The following is a 24,741-nucleotide window of genomic DNA, read 5'->3' as shown; positions in this document are numbered from 1 at the left end:
ATAGATAGATAGATAGATAGATAGATAGATAGATAGATAGATAGATAGATAGATGATAGATGATAGATAGATAGAAAGATAGATAGATAAAGGCTATAGGTATTAATGAAGATATTTCCCACTTTACATGTGAATCCATCTAAAGCTGATGAGATTAAATGATTTGCCCAAGACCTCACTACTTATAAGTGGAAGAGTCTGGATTCAAGCCAAGTTTTTGTCTCCAACTCTATTACTATTTTCAATCAAATATCCTTTAAAAAGGAACATCAAGCTTAATCCAGAATATTTCTAAGGAATGAAAATACCCTAAAAGTCTCTTGGAATCCATCCCAATGTTTGATTTCATTTACATGAATGGCAAGTTTTGTTTTCGATTTTTGTCTATACTAAAACTATCTCATTGAGCTAATCTATCATCTTTATGTTTATGAAAACTGTTCTTAAGTACTTCCTCAGTCATCATTTTTCCAATAGAAAGATATATTTGTAAAATTGGGAAACTGTTTTATGGTACCACTGGGAAAATAGGTGAATATTTTTTAAAGAAATTAAAAAGAGCTATATCATGGCTTAATAACTGTCATAAAAATAGAAATAACCACTTTTCTTCCTAGTGATTGAGAGGAAAGAAGATGTATTGCCACAAAAGTAAGGGGTTAACACTTGCTATGTGCCTTTGGGAAAGATTCAGATGATTTAGAGTTTGTACTAGAGTGCTGAATCTGCTGCAGTTTGAAAGGTTCACTAATTTTCTCTCTGTAGCACCAGGGCAAGAGAGAATTTGGACATGAAAGATCTCTATAATTTCTTTAGTCTTTGTTAAAATTTCCACAGCCTTAGACTTCAATTCACAGACCCAATTAAAACATACATTTAAAAAAAGCATTTATAAAGAAAATGGGACAACCCAGAAAAGAAGACGCATCTGAGCACGAGGTTCAAACAGATTGATTACATTGTTAAGGAAAGACATTAATTGCTAGAATGGCAGAAGTCAAGGTTATACCTCAAGCAGAACAATTGATTTAAGAAAACACAAAGCATAGCCAAAACTGTATAAATTGAATAACAGTCAAGAAAAGGAAATGAGTCTCACATGGGGATAAAGATAGGACTCTGGGAAGTAAATTCAAAGGCAAAAGAGCTAACTTTCTTATAAATATTTTAAAGTGTAGGGTGTACTCTCCAAATAGAAAAAATAACCATTCTGACTAATTTAATTTTGCATTATTATTATTATTATTATTATTATTATTATTATTATTATTATTATTATTATAGCTTATTGTTGGACTTTATTTTAGCTGAGGCAGGAGTAATAAGACCCTGAAGCAAGATAAGAATAAATGGACCCAAGCCTAATGAATGCAACTACACAGAGGTTGAAAGTCATTATGTTATTACATAGACTAATAGATTAAAGATTTTTTTTTTCAGGCAGAACAGGTAACTTTTTGTGTGAATGTGTTTTTGTACACATACATACGCACTTTGATACATACATATATATATATATATATATATATATATATATCTCAATATCTTCACAGAAAAAGATACAGTAACTAAAAGATTTTTAAGGGAACAAAAGATAACAGATTGTGTATTGCTTAAAATTATTGATTTCATTTGATTTAATATGTTGTGTTTTATAATTTTAATGTATTTTTCATATTAAGATGAGCTATTACTCCAATTATTCACTTAACTTCCTTCATTATTGATTTTTGTATTGGTAAATATAAAATAGAATTATAACTTTCTCTCTTTTTATTCTTTCATTATGAACATACTAGAGTTATTTTTGTATTTCAAATATACATTATATATAGATACACTAGCATGCCTTCATATGAAAGAATATATGTTAATGAGAGAGAAAATAAGTTTTGAGAACAATATCAAAACAAAGAACTTAATGCCAATGTTTTGAAAGTAAATAAAATTATTAGTTTGTACTTATAATCCCAGAGTCTAAACACAGAGACTGGAACATACTGGGTCTTTAATAGACAAATGCTTGTTGATTGATGAAACAATCATTGCTCTGATGCTTATGGTCAGAAATGTTTGAAATAAATTCTTAAAAGAAACGATAAGTCATTTTCAGCAAAGCAATTTAATCCGGCAGGCATCCATTGAGTACCTACTATTTAAAGGAGTCTAGAGTTGTTCCTAGAATATTTCAATGACCCTCTCACTGGTCATCCTGCCTCAGGTTACTCTTCACTTCAGTCCTTCATTTCCTCAGCTGCTCTGGTGAATCTCTTTCAGTATAGATTTGGATACATCAGTCCTCTATTCAATAAACCTAGTGTCTTCTTATTGTCTTAAGAATAAAATATATTCTCTTGTTTTATAGCCCTTCTCAGCTGATCCCCAATGTTTCTTTTCAGCCTTGCTGCCTTCTGAAATTCAAGCAAAGTGCTTTTGCTTCTATTCCTCCCACAAAAAACTCTATACTTCCAGTTTTTTGTATGTTGTCTTGCTCCTAGTCGTTGCCTCCTCATCTCAACTTCTTCCTTCAATATACAACTCCAGGGTAGTGGGAGTCAGGAGAATCTAAGTTCAAATTCGACCTCAGACACTCAATAATTGCCAAGCTGCATGACTTTGGGCAAGATTCTTAAAAAACCCCGTTGCCTGAAATAGAAATAGATTTTAAAAAAGCTAAAACTCCAAAATCTCCAGCATATCATCATCCTTATGTCCACAAATCCTAGTACTCACTCTACCTTGAATTTAACCACCTTGTGTTTATTACTTATATATTTATTCCATTTTACAAATAGTCTTTAGTCATGTCCGACCTTTATGACCCCTTTGGAGTTTTCTTGACAAGATACTAGAGAGATAAGCCATTTCCTTCTCTAGCTCATTTTACAGATGAGGAACTGAGGAAAACACATGACTTTCTTCCCCAAGGCCAGATTTGGGCTTGGGTAAATGAATCTTCCTTATTCTTGGCCTATACTCTATCCATTGCACTATCTAGCTGCCCTTATTTTGCATATATTTATATACTTGTTTATCTTGCCAGAAAGAATATAAACTCCATGAGAATAGGGATTTCTTCTTTCTTTGTATGTGTATCCCCAGTACTGACTATAGTGTCTGGTTAAAAGTAAGTAGATAATTAATAAATCCTTATAGAGCATCTGTTTTATCTAGTCCAAGTCCTTCATTTTAAAGCTCTGGAAAAGGACACTGAAAAAGGTTAAATGGCTGTCCAAGATCACACCAATCACAGATATCAAAGCTAAGAATTCAAGTAATGCAATACCAAACTTAACATTGTTTACAGTATGTCATCTTTTCCTCAGAGAAATTGAAGTTTAAAACATGGACAAAAATGGAAAATTTTTACTACCATATTTTAACTCTTCTATCATGAGTATTATTTGATGAAGTCTAAGAATTCTTTTGTTAGAATAATATATTCATCATAATTGAAAAAATGCTAAATTTCAGTTGAAGATGAGTGAAAATTTTTTAAAGTATATTTTCCTATCCAAGTTCATGGCCCCCTGAAATCTATACCCAGATATTTTAGGAGTTCATGGACACCAGATTAAAAACTCCTGATTTACTCCAAAAGGGTCAACATATAATCTCTACCTAGGATGATACTATGCTTTCCTGATTTTCACTAATCAAGTGAATCATTTATATCCACAAAATTGTAAGGGTTCTCAGAGGTCATCTAATCTATGGTTGATAAGCAATAATCAATAAATATTTATTAAACATCTACTGCATAACAGACATTGCATTAATATATATTAGAGATACAAATACAAAAGAGAAAGCCTCAAGGAGTTTACAGTCTAATGGATGAAGAAACTAAAAAGGAGGGAGGGAGGGAAGGAAGGGAGGAGTTGCAACTTATAGGTCACCATTTTAATATGACAAACAATTCCTAGACTTTGCACAGAATATGACAAACCACACATAGGTTAGAGGTAAAATGGTAGTGTCAGATTTTTCTCTTTTTGAAACTATCCAACAAAGTCTGAAAAGGGGAAAATCCACTTAGCTATTGCAAAGACTGTGTTTTATTTGCTATATTTATTAAGTGTATGGGTCAGTAGAGTTTAGTCATTACTCCAAGTCTCATGATCTTCAATATAAGATGATTCAGTGACATCTGCATATTTTTGAAGAAAAAATAATCCAGCATGAAACTTGAAATCAAGCAATTTGAGACATCTGTGGATTGCATTGGCTTTATATTTGGCTTGTTTATATCTTGAAAGCTGGCAGCATATAGTTGCAATTCTCTGAATTTAGGGCTTGAAATGTGATTCTAGGTGAAAACACTGAATATACCCAGAGGCACATCTGGTCTACTGTTAGAATCTCAGGTTTATTTAGAATTTGCCAAGATTTGTAGAAAATGCTAATACTTTTGTGGATTTATCCACTAAGGACACGAATCCACTCATAATGTCATTCCTCCCTATCATTCACACAAGGTGAACAATTTTTAGAACACCTGTAAGACTTAGAAGACAAGTTATTGCTTGATTTCAAAAACAGAGCCTGAAAAATTTTACCACTGAGTTCTAATGACCAAAACTGTCATAAGCTAGTAAATCAACCCCTCAAACAATGTCTTATGTGATATCTTGCTAATATTCAGGTTCAATTTCTTTTCTTTACTTTTCCTAAACCTAGACAAAACTTAACTTCAAATGATATACATATCTTCAGAAAGAACAAAGACAATTACACTGATTATCCACATGAAGAATTCAAAGACCTGCAAATAAGAAAACGAAGAAGAAAGTTCTTCCATTTTTCAAAAACAGAAAACATGGTGATTATCAATTGGCCTTGTATACTGCAATGAGGGATTTTCCAGTCTCCAATATCATGGTTTTACTTCCTTTTTTTAACAGCTTCCCTTAAATTGTACATATTATATGCTGCTATGTTTCATTTGCACTTAATTTATGCTTGAATTGAATCAAAGGATGTTACAGTCATTAGTCGGAGCCTCAAAAAAGATCCTGCCATTTTCCCTGACAGCAAGACTCAAACATGTCTATATTGATGATTCTAATCATTTCAGTCACAGGATGGCAAATATTGGCAACATTTTAACCTAAGACGGCTAGATTGGATCAACCATTTGCAATCATTCTGACTACTCAACCATAAACTATCATAATGTTCTAAAAAATTCAAGTCAGCCATCTTAATAAGCAATCCAGTGTCATTTATAAACATATTTTCAGTAGTGCTAGCCCAGTAGTGCTGAATAGATACTATGAATAAATGAATGAAAAAAAAATCTAATAACATTTCCTATGTGTGAAATGTGCAGAGGATGCAAATTTTAAAAAAACAAAAAACAAGAGAGCCCCTGCCATCAGGGCACTTACATTCTGAAGGAGAAGACAGTGCATAAAGAACAGATATGAAAGCACAAATTAATTATAAAGAGACTAACAAGAAAATGAACATTGAGAGCCAGGAGTTAGGATGGCAACCACAATGAACAAGGCTTTGCACTTAAGGACTCCCTTGTTGAGTGAACAATTATCACAGCCTGGACTATTCCTCTGGTTTGTTACTACCCATGTCCACTCTGAAGCTGAATTGACTATGGATTTTATTCAGGAGACATTTTGATATTCCTGGGTTTGCTGCATTGAACATATCATCTGAAAAAGAAGTTTTGGGAATAATTCTGTCATCTTTAAACAACTTTTTATTCCATTTAAATTCTAAAAATGGTTTCTGTAAATGGCAAATGCTTTTAAGGATAAATTCCCTTTTTGTGTGTCTCTCTTGATATTAGTAATCAGATGATTCCCCAAGTTATCTCTATTGTTGCAGTTTTCAAGGAGTCTCATGTAATTTGATATGTATAGGGGACACTCAGGATAAATTTTGTTAGTATTTTACTATACCAAATAAAATGCTTTTTAAGAGTAAATAATGATAAATATAGTGAGACTTTGTATTTTCTGAAACTTTCTGTCAAGTACGTGCTTGTTATATGATTTACTTTGCAATATTTGGGAAAACCTACCTCTCTCATACTTTCATGCAGAATGCCTTTGATAATAATGGAGATTATTCTTATAATGATTTTTGTATAAATGAAAAAGTAGACCCAAATAATAGATATTGGCAATTACTTAATTGCCCTTTCCTGCAATATTAATGTCTGATTTTTTTCTGAAAAATAAAGTAGTATCATCCCTTCTTTCAGATATCTGTTAACTTAATCACTCAATATCCTCAAAATTGTATTGGCATTGACTACAAAACCTGTTTGATCTACTGTTTTTTCCTGTTTTCTTTAGTGCCATTTATACATCCTCATGGAACACATCATACTAAACTCTAACAATGGAAATTCTATACTGTATAATGTAAAACATAATTTATTATGATAATTTTGACAGATTTTTATTACTGATTAAACATGCTTCAAAGAGATAAATGAAATTCATGAGAACAAGAATCTCTAATATATTTGCCAATCTTTAAATTAACAAATTAGTAGCTTTACCCCTTCCTGTTGTTCTTCATTTTTCTTTTCTATACCTTCACTCAAATTATTCTTTCAAAGGAAAGGCCAACTGTTATCTTAATGAAAAGGAATTTCTAAATTCTGCTCAATCATTTTTATGAAAAATCATTCTCTACCACACATTAAGGAGAAAACAAGAACTTGGCCTCAGACATCCCCCAACAATTTTGAATTGATGGACAAGTCTGCTGAGCCATTATGCTTACCTCATTTAAACTTCAAATAAATGAAATTCAGTTTTTGTAAAACCAACATTCTGATTTCACCCTGGTTTTCTAGTTAATCTGTGTCCATATCACAATATCACAATATGTTTTGGCAGAGATAACAGTTTCTGTTGAGCAGAAAAGTCCAAAAATCAGAAAGGATTACACAGATCTAGACTGAGGTACATTGGAATATAAGTCACTCTTACACCTGCCTATTTACTATTTTACTCAGAGGGATTTCCATGAGAACTAAGTCCCTAGCCCCCCAAAAAGAGGACACCATTTTGGTCACTGAGACTTAAACCTCACAATTCAAAATCCCCACAAGCTTGGAAATAAAGCTCAATTTGATCTTAGGCTGCTACCTGCCACTTCATCCATTTTCTTCGAAAGAAATCTGAGAAGTGTTTAACACTCACAAAGCAAACTAAATATTATTTCCACTGTCTTTTAGCAGGGCATGAGAAAGAGCAAAAACACATATATGATAGGTAATTTGGATGACGTCCATGTGGAAATTAGGATAAAAATGGCAGCTGTCCATTTCCTTTTTTTCATTAAATCATTAAATTATAATATTTAAGGGTTATTTGATATGAAATAGGAATCTCTCTGAACATTTATTTTGTAGTTCTCCCAAGAACATGGAAAGTGCCAGACCTAAAAAGCATGTTTAAAAAGATGGCTATAGGATGAGCACTTAGAGACCTGAGCAGTGAGCCATAAATATCAAGTTGTTTGTGCCACTACCTAGGCCTAACTCTTCCCTAAAAAAAAGAATATTGTTCAACATGGGCATATGCCAAAGTAGTAAACATAAGAAGGGAAGAAAAGAGACTGTACAAATATGAAATCATAGAAATCATCTAGGGGTGTGTGTGTGTGTGTGTGTGTGTGTGTGTGTGTGTATACATATATATATATATAAATATTATATATATATGTATATATATATATATATATATATATATATATATATATATATATATATATATATATATATATAGTTGAAGAGGCCTGTGGGAGTTGCAGGGGATCCACAGTCTGAAATAAGTACTAAGTAATAGTAATTGGTCAAATTGATCCCTTCCAAAAAATGCTTAGATTCAGATTTCTAACCTAGACTTTCATGACTACTGTTGGCATAGTCGAAAGAGATGTGAATATGGAATCCTAAAAACCTGAGTTTCATTTCTGGCTCTACTACTTATTATCTATGATACCATGGATTTGGTACAATCTCTCTGGGTTCCAGTTTCTATCTTTGTAAAATGGAAGGGTTAGAAGGGGTCTCTATCATTTATTCTTATCATTTCATGACTATAATATTATATTTAATTTCAGTTTTCCCATTTAAGAAAGATCATTAATAAATGGGAGAGTATCCAGAGGAGGGAAACCAGTATGGGGAGGGAGTACAAATCCATATTGATGAGGATCATTTGAAGGAAATGAAGATATTTATTCCAAATGAGAGATTGAAGTTTAAAATGTTGTCTGTACCTTATCATTTGAAAGGTTGTCACATGGAAAAATTTGCTCTGTTTGGACGAAAGGGCAGAAGTGGGATCAATGGAAAACTTACAAAGACACAAGTTTTACTTCATGTAAGGAAACTCTTCCTAACAATTAAACTGAGAGAGAGAGAGAGAGAGAGAGAGAGAGAGAGAGAGAGAGAGAGAGACTGTCCCAGGAGTTGGGGATTTACCCTTGTTGAAAGTCTTCAAGTTAAAACTAGCTGACTACTTCTTGAATATAAATAGAGGTAATACTTTTTACAAGAATCATCTGAATATCCTTGAAATCACATTCTTTTCAATACTAAGATTCTGGGATGTGCAATTATGAGGCCTCTTCAAGCCTAAGATCCTTTGGAGTATGTTAGAAACAGATATTATTTATTAAAGTGTTTTTGTTTATTTTATCACAGTCAAGTTTAGCAAGGTTTTTGTTTAATTTTATTTTGTTTTTGATGTTTTATTTCAGTCCTTAGACTACATTATATTTACCATAACCATACACCTCAGGACCAGAAAAATAGAAACTTTGGCCGCACCTCTGGAAGAAGGAACCAGAACTGGAGACAATACTTCATGTGGAACATAGTGACCAATAAATCCCCATAAAAATCTCTGAATTCTGGGGCTTGCTTTGTTCATTATACTTTATGTATTTTCTTCAGTTCAAATGATAGGGAATAATGATAAAATGACTTCTAATGATTCAGAAGCAGTTTTTTTTTCAGTTTTTTGAAAAAAAATTATGTTCTTTCATGAATTCAATCAGAAAAGAAAACAAGAAAATAACTTTCTATTTGTCTCATATTAAAGAATGACTTCTGGGCCCCACAAATTGTTATACTTCATCCCTTCCATTCTCCACTAAAGAATTCCTCTGTAGGGTGGCTAGGTGGCATAGTGGATAAAGCACCGGCCTTGGAGTCAGGAGTACCTGGGTTCAAATCTGGTCTCAGACACTTAATAATTACCTAGCTGTCTGGCCTTGGGCAAGCCAAATAACCCCATTTGCCTTGCAAAAACCTAAGAAAAAAAAAGAATTCCTCTGTTCTGTACCCCTATATATTGTCTAAATTAAGATCAAGTTCTGAGAAATACTAGGCTCTAATGAGAGAATTTCAGTCATTATTAGCATCCTGGGGCAATATTTTTATTTTTATTTTTTATTTTATTTTATTTTTTTTAGGTTTTTTGCAAGGCAAATGGGGTTAAGTGGCTTGCCCAAGGCCACACAGCTAGGTAATTATTAAGTGTCTGAGACCGAATTTGAACCCAGGTACTCCTGACTCCAAGGCCGGTGCTTTATCCACTATGTGGGGTAATATTTTTAACGATTTTGTTTCATATCTAGATAGGGATATATTAGTTAATGTTTATAAATGGGTGTCAAATTTAAAAAAACTTCCCAGAACACTGAAGTTTAATCTACATTTTTGATAATTTCTTCTATCACTTTTTTAAATCTAGACAATCCACAAGATAGAAACTCTGAACCTTGCACTCACAAAATATGCTCCTAGACATTCACATAAGATATAAAATATCAAATATTTTAAAAAGGAATTACTCAGATTTAGGGTCATCTATGCAGGTCATGCACTATCTGCCATGTGGTCAACTTATGCCATTTATGTAGGGATTGATAGAGAATGTCATGGATGGGGGGCAAACCAACCCCATCTGTCATGGGAAGTTTTAGATTTTGTTTTAAAAAAAAAAAAGAGTAAGAGAGATTGTGTGATGTGTTATTGTTGCCTCTTTTGGCTTAGCAACCAATAATGATAACTAGTTCATTATTTAATTATTTTATTATTTCAAAAGTTACAAAAGTATTGAGCTATACATGGCCATCTGAAAGTAGCCAAGGAGTTTGTCTTCCTCAAATCATCAAGCATCCTTATTGATTAGCCTGGAAAATTTGGTTAAGTAGAAGCCAGAAGCTTTGCAAATACTTTGTTCAATCTCTATCATAGTTGGTAAAAAATAAATAAATTAAAAGAACACATTTTTTTCTCTCTTCTTCCCCAAACTCAATAAAGCAATTAATTCATTAATCAGCAAGCATTCATTAAGTACTTAATAATTGCCAGGCCATGTTCTAAGAGCTAGAAATACAAAAGCAATAGTGAATGACTCCCAGTTATGAAGGAAAAACCCTTTATAGTCTAGTGGGAAAGAAAAGCAGAGAGAGAGAGAGAGAGAGAGAGAGAGAGAGAGAGAGAGAGAGAGAGAGAGAGAGAGAGAGAGAGAAATCAGTTTTCAGAAAGAATCAGGTTAAAAACTGGAGGGGCCAAGAAAGGCTTATGAAGAATTTTAGCTGAGTCTTGAAGGAAACAGGATTTGAAGAGGCAGAAGAGAGAAGGGAGTGCATTTAGGCATGGAAGAGAGTAAATGAACATATACCAGTATTGCTTGACCCCAAAACGAGAAGTCAAGTGTAAGAAAACTGAGCAGGGAGGAAAAGTACAAGTTGAGGGAGTATAGTGAGGGAGACCTAGGTTCAATTCTTGTCTCTTATACTTCATAACTGTGTGACTGAGTAAATTACTTATTCTTCCTATACTTCTATTTTCTCATCTGCAAAACATGGGATGGGTAACAGAATGCCTCCTGTGGGGGGTGGAGGGAAGGAAGCAAGAATAGGAGGAAAATTGTAAAACTCAAAATAAATAAAATCTTTCTAAAAAAACAAAAAAATGGGGTTGGACTTAATGACTTCTGAGCTCCCTTTTAGATCTAAAAGTATGATCCTAAGATCCTATAACTTATTAGACATGATGCTACTCATAACCTTCTTGTAATTTGTTTTGTTGAAAAATGTACCAGCAAAGACCACAAGATGAAGAATAAAAGCTTCATGTATTGCTGTATTTAGGGATCAGTAGGACTCTACCCCAAAAATCTAAAATCTCCCCTTTATGTTTGCTGAGCTAAGTCTTTATATTTAAATGTATGCATACCCATTCATTTATCTTTTTTAAATGCAATTCAATTTCCCAAATTCCCATTTATACATAAAATGGTGAATCCTCATGGTATCACTATAAACAAAATGAAGGCCAAAGACAAAGTGAGTTAAAACATCATGATAACTCTCTGAAGAACTGTTTATGAGATTTTTTTCCTCATTAAAAGCCCAAAAATAAATTAAACAAGTTTCAAGTTTTGCCCTACTCAGCACAATTAGCCATGTTTTTGCTTCAGGAAATACTTTATATTTTGACTATCTCCCACCACCAACTATCTGACATCCTCTGCTTTATTATCTTATTGTGGCTTTATATAAAGAAAAAATGTCTGCTTTCCCATTATGATTCATGTTTCTTATATCAAAGATGATGTTCTAATGCCTGTCCCATTATACAAATGCATTTATATTTTTATGCCCATGGCTTTTAGATAATTATGTTTTTAACATAGATAAAGTTATCTCCATCATAAGCCATTCCACAAAACAGGAACCAGGCAATATTTACATCAGTGAAACCTTGAAACAAACATTTTCCTTCAGGGTTACATAAATATATACTCTCTCATCTTTTCCCCTGACAGACCATAACTGTTTTTGGAAAAGACATTGTGGCTGTTTCTTTAAAAAAGATAAAATAAAAAAGGGGAAAATAACAACTTACAGGGGTGATGTGAATTTCTATATAAATCTCCCCATCACATCTGACAACTTAATTGTAGTGTTATTATTCTCATTTCATATGTTACTTCATATTTTAGAGTCATAGCAAATAGCTCCCCATAAATGAATGCTGCCATAATGATTTTTGGCTGAATGAAATCTCAGTATCTTGTGCCTTCTAAAGTCAATCAACAGCTACAATAAGTTAAAGGTTTACTGTGAAGTTCATTCCTTTTAGGTACATCAGTTTTTCCAATGTCTCTGGGCTTGTTATAGAAAGTGCTTCTCCATGGGGAGCCAAGAAAATTACAAATGGAAATCTTTTAAAGAAGTTTTTAAAAAGGGAGGAAAGAGAAATATTACATTTCATCTATGCTTCATTCTATAGAAATGCAATTTAGAAGAACAGAGATGAAATTTCCCTCTTGTGATGATTGAACTAATGCAGGGCATTTAAAAAAAGGAAAATTAGGGGCTTATTCTCTTAAAATTCTTTGCCAACTTCTTTTCTGTAACCCAAGGACTGCTTTAAATACACTATCACAAGGAGGTAGGGCTTAGAGAATTTCTTTATTTTAAAAAAATAAAGCTGAATTATCTATAAATTAAAATGGCAGATTTGATGAGATTCATAGAGGCTTAAGAAGTGCAATGGCAGTGAGGAAAGAAACAGTATTGTTACATACATTTTTAAAAAATTTTTGTAACTGGAGGTTAAGTAGTCATTCATTCTAATCTCTTTTGTTGTTCTCTGCAAATTTAACAAGCATGTCATTTAAGTCTTTACTCATGTCAATGATTTTAAAAATTGATAGAATTGCACAGTGACAATTACAGACCCCTATGACAACCCACTAGAAATCACCTTCTATCTTGGCACTGAACCACTAGTAATAATCATGGATCTGGCCATTATAATCAGTTCCACATTCACTAACTATACTATTATCTAGCCCATACCTCTTTATTTTTTCACTGAAGATAATTAAATATTTTAAAATTATCTTTAAAAGCATTCACCAATCTACCAATCTAGTAACTAACTGGTATAAATTTAGTCTGACCTGACTCTTTTATGATGAAGCTATGCTGGCTTTTTTATGTATCATTTCCTTTTCTAGATGTTAACTAGTCATTCCTATCAATATACACTTTTGCCAGGAATCAAAATCAAGCTCCCTGACCAAAATTTTTGCTGAAGATCAATGCAATAGTTGTCCTTCACCAAGTCTATGAAATCTCTCTGGTTCCCAAGTCTTGAAAAAATCATCAATAATGATTCCACATTCATGCCTCCCAGTTCTCTCATGACTTGACATTGTAATTAATCTGAGCCCTATAAATGGAACTCATTAACAATAGTTAGGCGTTCTTTTGCAGTCTCCATTATCAATGTTTTTTAAAATAGAGTATTCCTGTACACATTTTGTCCATTCTTTACACAAGTCGATGAATAGTCCTAAATGGAATCCCGAATACCCTTGAGGTTCATAGAGAATAAGAGAAGGAAAAGACTTTCACAGTATCCCTCATGAACACAAAAGAGGCAGAAGAAAGATACAGCAAATTCTTTTAAAGCTATTCCCAAACAATTTATAAGAAATGATAATTATCAGGACCAATTACTGATATGATTTCTTTTCCCTTACTCCTCTAACAGTAAGGAGTCATAGAGTCTTTTCATCCCTGCCTCCTAGTTCTGAAAGTCACTTAACATGATCAGGAAGCATCTCCACCCAAAAGAAAAGAAGTGGGAATGCAAAAATTATAAACATTTTTTTCTATAATCCTTTGTAAGGATTTGTTTGTTTGGATTGTGTTATTTTTGTCATTCAGTCTTAACCAACATTTCAGGACTCCATAGACCCCAACAAACCAGGCATTTCGATCCTCCACTATCTCTTGAAGTTGATTCAAAGTCATGATCACTACTTTCATGATACCATTTAACCATCTCATCCTTTGCCATACCCTTTTCCTTTTCAATCTTTCCCAATATCAGATTCTTTTATGATGAATCCTATCTTGTCATTATTATGGCCAGAATATTTAAGTTTCAGCTTCATTTTTTGATGTTCCAAGGAATAGCCTAAATTACTTTCTTTAAGTCCTAACTGATTTGATCTCTTTCCTGTCCAAAAGATTCTCTAAAGTCTTCTCCAGAACCACAATTCAAAAGTATTGATTGGTCAGCATTCTGCTTCCCTTTATAACGCAACTCTTGCAATCATACACTACTATTGGAAAAACCATAGGTTTGACTATGTAAAAGTGATGTCTCTGCTTTTTAATATGTTTAATATGATGCTATCTTCCTGTAGCTTCTGCTGCTCTAGAATAGAATTTGTTTAGAGTCATTATTTAAAGATATTGGAGGGGTATGGGGGAGAATTCAGGTGAGTCCCTTCCCTTGCCCCATCATCTTTTTTCCAACTCCAGTCAAAATGGGTATGTAATTTAAACATAAAGGGTGATACCATAAGCAAATGAGTTTACTTCTCAGATCTATGGAGAAGAAACAAGAGATAGAGAATATTATGAAATGAATTAAAAGTGGATAATTTTGATTGATTGGTTCTTGGTCTTGGTTATCAAAGAAGACCAAAATGACATCACTATGTTAAAGATGCATTATGGTCTTGGTTATCAGAGAAGACCAAAACGACATCACTATGTTAAAGATGCATTAGTGTGTCCTTAGCATTTGAACATTGCCAGTCCATTGTAGTTGTTCTCTCTATAATAATGTTTGAATACTCTGCAATTTAGCTGGAGAAAGGACCTCAGTGTATGCTATCTTCTCCTTTCTCAGATGATCCTCAGAACCTTCCTAAGACAATTTAAATGAAAGCAATTCAATTTCCTGACATCTACCATCAGGTTTCATAGGCATAAAGCAATGAGGTCAGAACAAGGACTCTGTAAACCTTTAGTTGGTAGTCATTCTAATATATCTCTTTTCTTCCCCACTTTCTTTCAGAGCCTCCCAAATACTGAGCTAGCTCTGGCAATGTGAGTGCCAACTTCCTTATCAATGTGCTCTTCCCTGGAGTGTATACTGTGAAGCTAAGTGTACTTTTCCACAATATTCAAAGTTTCTCCATTCACTGTAATCCAGGGCTGTCTAAAATGCTGCCCACAGTGCAAAATTATGTCCCTTGTGGGTTTACTAAATGTTTTAGAAAATGAAGCCAAACTACCACAGAGCTCTCACTAAAATGGCAAATCAAAATATATTGTCTATTTTTTCAATAGAAAATTTTTAAAACTAAGGTTGGACTGCCCTCTGTGATTGATGGTTCCACATATGGATGGTGTGATGCTAACTAGTTTATCTTAGTGTTAATTATTAGACTAAAATTAGTACAAGCAGCAGAGAATTGCCCCATACTTTATTGCTTCAGCTTCAGAAGCTGCATTTAGTGCACAATCATCTGCAAACGGAAGACCATGCACCAATACTCCCTCCACTTTGGTCTTGGCTTGTAGCCTTTTCAGATTGAAAAATTTACCATCATTGCAGTAAGTCAACCTTGCTGAATTTATCCTCAGTGAAGGCTTTTGATTCCATGGATGTTTAAACATCATGCCAAAAAGCATGGGAACAAGGAAACAGTCTTGTTTCACTTCATTGGTGACTAGGAAATCTTGAGAACATTGTTCACTATCCAGAACCCAGACAAGCACACTGTCATGAAGCTGACGTACAATACTGATGAACTTCTGCAGGAAACAAATTTTGACATAATTTTCCATAAACCCTCAAGAGTAATGGTATTAAAGACCTTGGTCAGATTCACAAACTTTATATACCAGCCTCTGCTCTGCTTCTGGCATTTTTCCTGAAGTTGTTAGGCAACAAATACCATATCAATTGTTGTTCAGCTTTCTGAAGCCACACTGACTTATCTTCCAGGTGAAGGATCAGCCTATTGAGGAGGTCCCTGGCAATAATCTTACCACAGTGATGACTAAAAGAGAAATATCCCTGTGATTTTCACAGGACAATCTATTCCCTTTACCTTTATAGAGATGGACAATTGAGGCATCCTTGAAGTACTAGAGGATAACCTTCTCATTCTATATAGCCTATAAAATTTCTTTTTTTTAAAGAAAGATTATTTTGAGTTTTACAATTTTTCCCCTATTCCTGCTTCCCTCCCCCCACCCCCCACAGAAGGCAATCTGTAAGTCTTTACATTGTTTCAATGGTATACATTGATCTAAGTTGAATGCGAGGAGAGAGAAATTATATCCTTAAGGAAGAAAAATAAAGCATAAGAGACAGCAGAATTACATAATAAAATAACTTTTCCCCTAAATTGAAGGTAATAGTCTTTGGTCTTTTTTCAAACTCCACAGTTCCTTTTCTGGATACAGATGGTATTCTCCTTGTGCAGATAGCCCATAATTGTCTCTAATTGTTGCACTGATGGAATGAATAAATCCATCAAGATTGATCATCACCCCCATGTTGCTGTTAGGGTGTACAATGTTTTTCTGGCTCTGCTCATCTTGCTCAGCATCAGTTCATGCAAATCCTTACATGCTTCCCTGAATTCCCATCCCTCCTGATAACCTGGAAAATTTCAGTCAGTCTGCTTTTGTATGAGCAATGGACCCTCCTAATTTGTAAATCTCAGCTGGAATAGAATCAGCACCAGGTGCTGATTGAATGCTAATGGCATTCAAAAAACCTATACTTCAGTTGGAGTTTCAGTTAGGGATGAATTGACTTCAACTTATGGTAAATGGTCAATGACTTCTACATTGATTGATGATGATATGTTAAGAACACTATGGAAGCCCATCTCTCCAGAATCTTATCCATATCCATCAGCACTAAGTAGTTGAGATGCCTCATTTGCCTTTGACCCATAAATAACCATCCGAGCATCATAAAAGTACTTTGAATTGTTACTATCTGCATAAAACTAAATTTCATCTGTCTTCTCATTGAGTCAAGGATCCTGAATCTCTCTAAATCTTTGATGGAATTAGATGTTGCCTTCTTAAAAAGGGAGGAACCCTATGGAGTTCTCATTTTTTATTTAGCAGCTTCTGTAACTCCCCATCATTTTTATCAAATCAGTCTTCCTATTTGCAAATTTTCTCACCCAGATGAGCAAATGCAGTGCTATAAATCAAATCTCTGACCTGCTTTGCTGTTCTACTATTGCCAACCAGGTAATGGCTCAACTTTCCCTACAAGTTAGCAAAAACAGCTCTCTAATATTTTGATATTAAGTCTTAACTTATTAATTAAGTTAAATTCATTAATTAAATTCTTAATTATTTAGCTTAGACAGGATGAGTCTGTGTTCAGTCCAGCACTCTGCTCTGTACCACACATTACCTTCATCATTCTGACTCTCTCTTTGCCTTACATTCACATTAGATGCCAATATTCGCTACAAGTGTGCATCCAGGAAGCTTTATTGCATGTGTGATTGGGATGATGTGCAAATCTTCAGTAGTAGGTGACCACTGCTATTGCTGCTTCCAACCCATAATTTTCAAGGACTCTCATTCATGGGAGTAATTGGAGCCTACTCTAGCATTAATATCACCCAGAATTACAAACTTGTCTTCTTTTAGTACATTAATGATAAGGATCTCCAGGTCTTTATAAAAATTTTCTTTGACTTCTTCAGGGTTCATCATGGTGGCACTGATGATGGTGGCATGGCCTTTTCCTATAAGTGGTAATCTTATTTTCATGAGTCTGTCATTCACAGCTTTCGGCAGGCATTCAAACTTGACTAGATTAGTTCTGATTGCAAAACCTACCCTAGCTTCACAGCATTCCCCTTAATTGGGAGTTACTTGAGAAAAACATGTATACAGCTGTGACTTCAGTAAACTTATCTTCATTCACCAGCCCTGATTCATTCAGGGTTGGTATTTGGATATAACACCTACTAAGTTCTCTTGCAGTAAGAGTTACTCATCTTTCAGGTCTATTATATCATGTTATCTATGAGAATGCAAACATTTCATGTACCAGGAATGAATGGAGTCATCTTTGATGTTTTTGTAATTTTTTTTTGTTTTGACCACAGGATGGGATCTCTGCCTGCCACAGTAATAAGGGCGGAGTTGTATAAGCTCACAATTTTTAGGGCAACTTTTTCTAGCCCCTTACTCACATAAGGAAATGAGCTGTGTGTTCTTTAAAAGGCTGTTCATATACCCAGGGAACTACTGAATCTCACTGCTACTTCTAGTGGACCTGGGTCCATATGGACTGGGCCACCCATGTGCAGGGTTGTGACTATAGTTCCCAGCATATCCATACCTGCTTCTTCATCACTTGCCTGTCACCACAGGACTTTGAGCTAGAAATGGTAAAATGATTTAGGTTCTGTCTTTTGATTTATGTGAAAAATGAATTGAAGTGAGCAAGAGTTCCACAAAGTCAGTGTCCTCATTCTTTCTTCCAAAGTCATCATTGTACATTGGCAAGAAACAGTCAAGACAACTGATGATGGCTCTAGATGCAGTGGTGATCTTTGAGTCTTTGTCTAATCAAGCTCTAAGTACTTCACAATGCCTGCTTCAGCTGTTTCATGATCCTTGGAACAAATTGTACTTATTAAGCCATTCCACCCATTCATGTACTTGGGGTAGACACTGATGGGTTTGAGAGTTCTCAGTTACCCTCAACATGGTTTAGTCCATCTCCTGAAAGAGTTTATTGGGGTGTGGCTGCTGTCCATGCTACAATTTCTTGGAGCCATAGGTGAGAGTTAGGTGACTCGGGTAGACAACAAAGATGTAAAGAAGCCCATGTTAGTCTTCCTTGAACACACCCTAGACCATTAATTTTGATTACATCAAATTAAAAAAAATTTTTACACTAACAAAGCTTACACAACTAAGTTTAAAAGCAAAAGAGAAATCTGGGAAATATTTTTATAGCCAATGTGTGTGATAGAGGTCTCATTTCTAACATATATGGAGAACAGAATCAAATTTATAAAAATATAAATAATTCCCACTTGATAAATTGTATATGAAGAAAAATCTTCAGATGAAGAAATTAAAGTTATCTATAATCTGTGAAAAAATGCTCTAAGTCACTAAATGATTGGAGAAATACAAATTAAAATAACTCTGAGGTACTACCTCATACACCAGATTGGCTAATAAGACAAAAAAGGAAAATGATAAATGTTGGAGATGTGGAAAAATTGGGACACTAATGCATTCTCAGTGGAGTTGTGAGCCAATTCAACTATTCTGGTGAGCAATTTGGAGCTCTACCCAAAGGGCAATCAAACTGTGCATACCCTTTGATCTGGCAATACTAGTTCCATATTTCTAGGTCTGTATCTCAAAGAGATCATCAAAAAGGGGAAATGACCTACACATACAAAAATATCTATAGTGGACTTTTCATGGTGGCAAAGTATTAAAAATTGACGGTTTTCCCATCAACTGGGGAATGGTTGAACAAGTTGTGATATATGAATATAATAGGGAAGCTAAGTAGCATAGTGGATAGAACACCCATCCTGGAGTCAGGAGGACCTAAGTTCAAATGTGACCATAGATACTTAATAATTACCAAGCTGTGTGACCTTGGGCAAGTCACTTAACCCCATTGTCTTGAAAAAAACAAAAGAAAAAAAGAAGTAATGAACAGGAAGATTTCAGAAAAACCTGGAAAGATTTATGTGAACTGATGATGCTGAGTGAAAGGAACAGAACCAGAACATTGTCCACAGTAATAACAATACTGCATGAAAATCAACTATGATTGACTTAGCTCTTCTCAGCAGTTCAATGATCCAAGACAAAAACATTCATGATGTACTATGCACTGACATCCAGAGAAAAATCTATGGAATCTGAATACAGGCTAAAACATATTATTTTCACTTAGTCTTTTGTCTTGTTTTATTTTATCTGGGGAAACTTTCTTTATGTTCAGTTTCTTCTTTCACAACATAACTAATGTGGAAATATGCTTTCAGGATTACACATATATATATAACATATCAGAATTCTTGTCATCTTGGAGAGAAAGAGAGAGAGAGGAAGGGAGAAAAATTTGAAACTGAAATTCATTTTATTTTAAAAAATGAATGTTGAAAACTTTTTTTACTTGTAATTAAAAGACTTTTTACAAAAAAAATTATAGCTGCAGTCACTATCTGAAGAAAGAACATAAAATCTGATGTTACTTCCATTTCCTTTCCTCAATTTGCTAGGAAGTGATGGGACGAAGGCCTTAGCTTGTTGGTTTCATTTTTTTATCTTGGGATTTAAGCCAAGTTTTACACTCTCTTCCTTCATCTTGTTCAACAGACTTCTTAAATCTCTTTTCACTTTTCTGTCATCAGAGTGGTATTATCTACATATCTAAGATTGCTTTTGTTTTTTCCAACTACCTTAATTCTAGTATTTCATTTCACATTATGTACTCTGCATATAAGTTAAATAAATATTTAGTTTTTTACTCTTTTTCCAATCTTAAAACAATTAGTTGTTCCATATCTGGATGTAACCATCACTTGTTGACTTGCATATAGGTTGCTCAGAAGACAAGTAAAATGATCCCATAAGTAAGTAAAGAAGATTCTGCTATCTCTTTGAGGACTTATCACATTTTGTAGTGATCCAAAGACTTTAGTGAAGTCAATGAAACAGAAGTAGATATTTTTCTGAAACTCTTGCTTTCTCCATAATCCAGCAAATATTGGCAATTTGGTTTCTTGTTCTTCTGCTTCTTAAGAAACCAACTTGCACTTATCATAATTCTTAGTTCACATATTGCTGAAGCCTAACTTGCAGAATCTTAAGCATAACTTTGTTGGTATATGAAATGAGCATTTTTTTTAAATTGGGACATAAATTTTTATTTTTCAATTCAGTAGCAATTGTTGTATTTCCCAAATTTATGGACATATTGAATGCAACACTTAAAAGATATTATCTTTTTGTACTGCAAACAATTCAGCTTGAATTATATCACCTCCAATTATTGTTAGCAATGCTTCTTTTACTTCTTCTCCAGAATATCTGGCAATAGATATGTAATCACACCATCATGGTTATCAGTGACATTAAGATTTTTCTGGTATAGATTGTCTTATGTACTCTTGCCATCTTTTCTTACTCTCTTCTGCTTTATTTTTGTCTGGGAAAATTCAGTTGATATTTTTGTTTTTCTTGAAGAAATCTCTTTGTCTGTCCCATTATATTGTTTTCTGCTATTTCTTAACTATTTTGGCTATTCTTTGCAATTCTGCATTCATTTAGATACATCTTTCTTTTTCTCCTTATCACTTTGTTTTCTGACTTTCCTCAACTATTTTTAAAACTCATCAGACAGGGGTGGCTAGGTGGTACAGTGGATAGAGTGCTGGCCCTGGAGTCAGGAGTACCTGAGTTCAAATCCAGACTCAAACACTTAATAATTACCTAGCTGTGTGGCCTTGGACAAGCCGCTTAACCCCATTGCCTTGAAAAAACCTAAAAAAAAAAAAACCTCATCATACAGTCATCTTGTTTTCTTAATTTTTTTTCTTTTGGAATTTTTTTTTGTTGCTATAAAATATTGTGAATTTCTATTGATAGTTGTTCAGGTAATCTATCTAATCCCTTAAATCTATGTGTCACCTCCACTTTATATTCATAAGTGATATTATTTAGGGCATACCTATACCATCTGAAGGGTTTTCCCTAGTTTTTTCCATTTGTCTGAATTTTTTAATAAAAAGCTCATGATCTGAGCCACAGTTGTCTCCAGGTTTTGTTTTAACTGACCAAATAGAACTTCTCCACTTTGGGAAGCAAAGTAAATAATGAATCTTATTTCTATATTGACAATCTGGTGATGTTCATGTGTAGAGTCACCTTTTGGGTTTAAAAAGAGTGTTATTACCAGCAAGTTATCTTTACAAAACTGTATAAGTCTTTGTCCTGTTTCATTTTGTACTCTAAGACCAAACTGGTCTGTTATTCCATTAATCTTTTGGTTTCCTGCTTTAGTATCCCAATTCATTAAGATGATTGTGGCATCTTTTTTTTATTTTTGGTGTTATTTCTCGATGTAGTAGATCTTCATAAAATTGATCATCTTTGGACTCTTTAGTATCAATGGTTGGATAATATTCTTGTATAACTGTAATGTTAAATGGTTTGATTTGGATTTTAATAGATATCATTCTTTAATTTTTGAGTTCATTGCCTAGTTCCACTTTTCTCACTCTTTTATTTCATGTGTGTGTTTTTTTTTTCATTTCACCTAATGGATTCTAAGCACACAGTAGTATATGTATTGATCACCTGAATTAAATTCATACATTTAAATTCACTGATACCTACAATGTTGATGTTTAATCTTTCCATTTCCTGTTTTACCATATTCAATATACCTCAGTTCATAGATCTTATATTCCAGGTTCCTATACAATACTGATGTTTACAGTATCACACTTTCTTTTCATCATTAGACAAATCTGCAGCTGAGCTTCATTTTGGCTTAGGCCTGGGCACTTCATAAGTGCAGGAGCTACATGTAGTTGTCCTCCATTCTTCCTCATTTTCTGACCTGAACAGCTCGTCTTCTGATGTCATTTCTTTTATCATTTCATCATTTCATTACTATCCATAAGGTTTTCTTGGCAAAAGTGCTGTATTGCCATTTCTTTCTTCAGAGGATCAGCTCTAATAAGGACTCTCCATTATGACCTGTATGCCTTGGGTAATCCTCCACAGCATAAAACATAATTCATTGAGAAAATTTCATTCAGACCCTTCTCCACAATAACGCAGATGAACAGGGAGCAGAATCACTATAATCCCAGGCAGTCCTTTAGAGCATAAAGATCTCAGCTCTCCTCCTTTTTTGCATTTATACTATTGCACCATCTCTTTAGAAAAAAACAGTGATAAAGGAGCAGTTAAAGATATTACTCTTTTTTCACTCTCATTCTCCTTTTAACCTTTTGAAGTTTCACTTCTAACCTTATCATTCAATTGAATTTTTTTCTTTCCAAAGTTACCAGTGCTCATTTAATTGACAAATCTAACCTTTTCTCATTCCTCATATTTCTTGACATCTCTCTACCTTTGAGACTGTTGATCACCCCTTTTTTTCCTTGATACTTATTAGACTTTTGTGACGTTTTCAAATTTCTAGCATGACAAATATTGATAGATATAAACAAATCTATATAAACAGAAACACTTTGAGGATCTCAATATTTCTGAAAAGGGTAACCAAAATGGAACGATCACCTGAATTAAATTCACCATTCCCATTCATTTAAGTTCATTGATACCCACAAATATAACCAAAAAATTTGAATACTACTGTCCTATTAAAAAACTGAACAAATTTCTGCTTGTTCTTTTTAATAGTACAACTTTGTATGTGATAATAAGTAAGTATATAGATCTAATTTATTTGATATTACTTATAATCCATGAAAGGAAGCATAGGACTAAAAAATTGACTTTGAAATTCAAGAAGACCACTAAGAAAATGTGAAAGCTTCCTATGTTTAGAATAACAAAATAATGAATGGGAGGAATATTGGAAGAGACATATGGAGAATAGCTTCATATTATGTGAGATATGTAGATGTTACTTAAATCTTAAAATAATAAATTAATTGTTATTGTAAAATAAACAAATTTACTTGATGCATGAAATTGGAACAATTACATCACTATCATCAAATCTAGATCCCCATGTTATCAAGTTTTCTGCAAATATATTCATCATTCCTATAGAAGATTTCAATTGATAACTATTGCACTTTTTCCTCTGGATACTAATTGTCACAGATAAAGGAACAATTCTGACCAATTGCTGACAGGCCTATTAGCAATTGTACATTGTGAGCAAGTAGTCTAGTCTTTTACCACTGTCAAAAAAGGTAGTTGTTACAAGCCTTTTCCTCTTGTGTGAATGTCTAAATCAATGAACAACAATGAAGCTAATCCATTTTTAAGAGAACATTTTTGCCAATTTAAAAGTGTAAAGGATATTTTCTTAATTATTCATTGTCCTGGTAGCAGAGTGATATAAAAGGAGATAACAAAAAGCTATTTCAATTTATGGTAGCAACTTGATGAAAAGAAAGAGAAATATTATATTAAAATAAGAAATTTCATTATAGACTAAAGGGAATACACCTCTGATTTCTTTGATACAGAAAATTCCCTAAATTTATGATGGTTGCTTCCTTCCCTGAAATTTATAAGCTTAGGGAGTTGCCTAGATCACTGAAAAACTAAATACCTTACCCATAATCTCACAGGTTGTGCATATCAATTACTGCACATTTATTAGGTGCTTACTATATACTAAGTGCTGGGAATATAAATACAAGTAGAAAAACAGGACTACTAGATGGTACAGTGCATAGAATTCTGGATCTATAGTCAAAAAGAGCTGAGTTCACAGCTGGCTTCAGACACTTATTTAGCTGTCTGACCCTGGGCAAGTCACTGAAGTACCTGTTTGCCTCAGTCTAAAATAAACTGAAGAAGGAAATGGCAAATCTTTGCCCAGAAAACCATAAATGGGATCACAAAGTGAGACACAACTAGATCAGATGAACAACAACAATAAAAAAACCCATCTCTGCTCTTGTTTATACTCTAAAGCAGGAAAGCAATTCATAGAAAGAAACTAAAAGGAGGTATTTGGATGAGCATGCAATGGGTCAGGGTAGAGAAAGTGTTTTATAGGGGGATGGATGATAGAGAATCTCTGGAGTGCAAGACTGAATAGAAAATCTATTTCCATTCACTTTGGTAATGGGAAATAGGTACGTACAAGTACACACACATACACACACACACACACACACA

The sequence above is a fragment of the Macrotis lagotis genome, chromosome 2 (assembly GCF_037893015.1).
Source record: "Macrotis lagotis isolate mMagLag1 chromosome 2, bilby.v1.9.chrom.fasta, whole genome shotgun sequence".
Taxonomy (NCBI): Eukaryota; Metazoa; Chordata; class Mammalia; order Peramelemorphia; family Peramelidae; genus Macrotis; species Macrotis lagotis.
Note: the sequence above shows the minus strand (reverse complement) of the source record.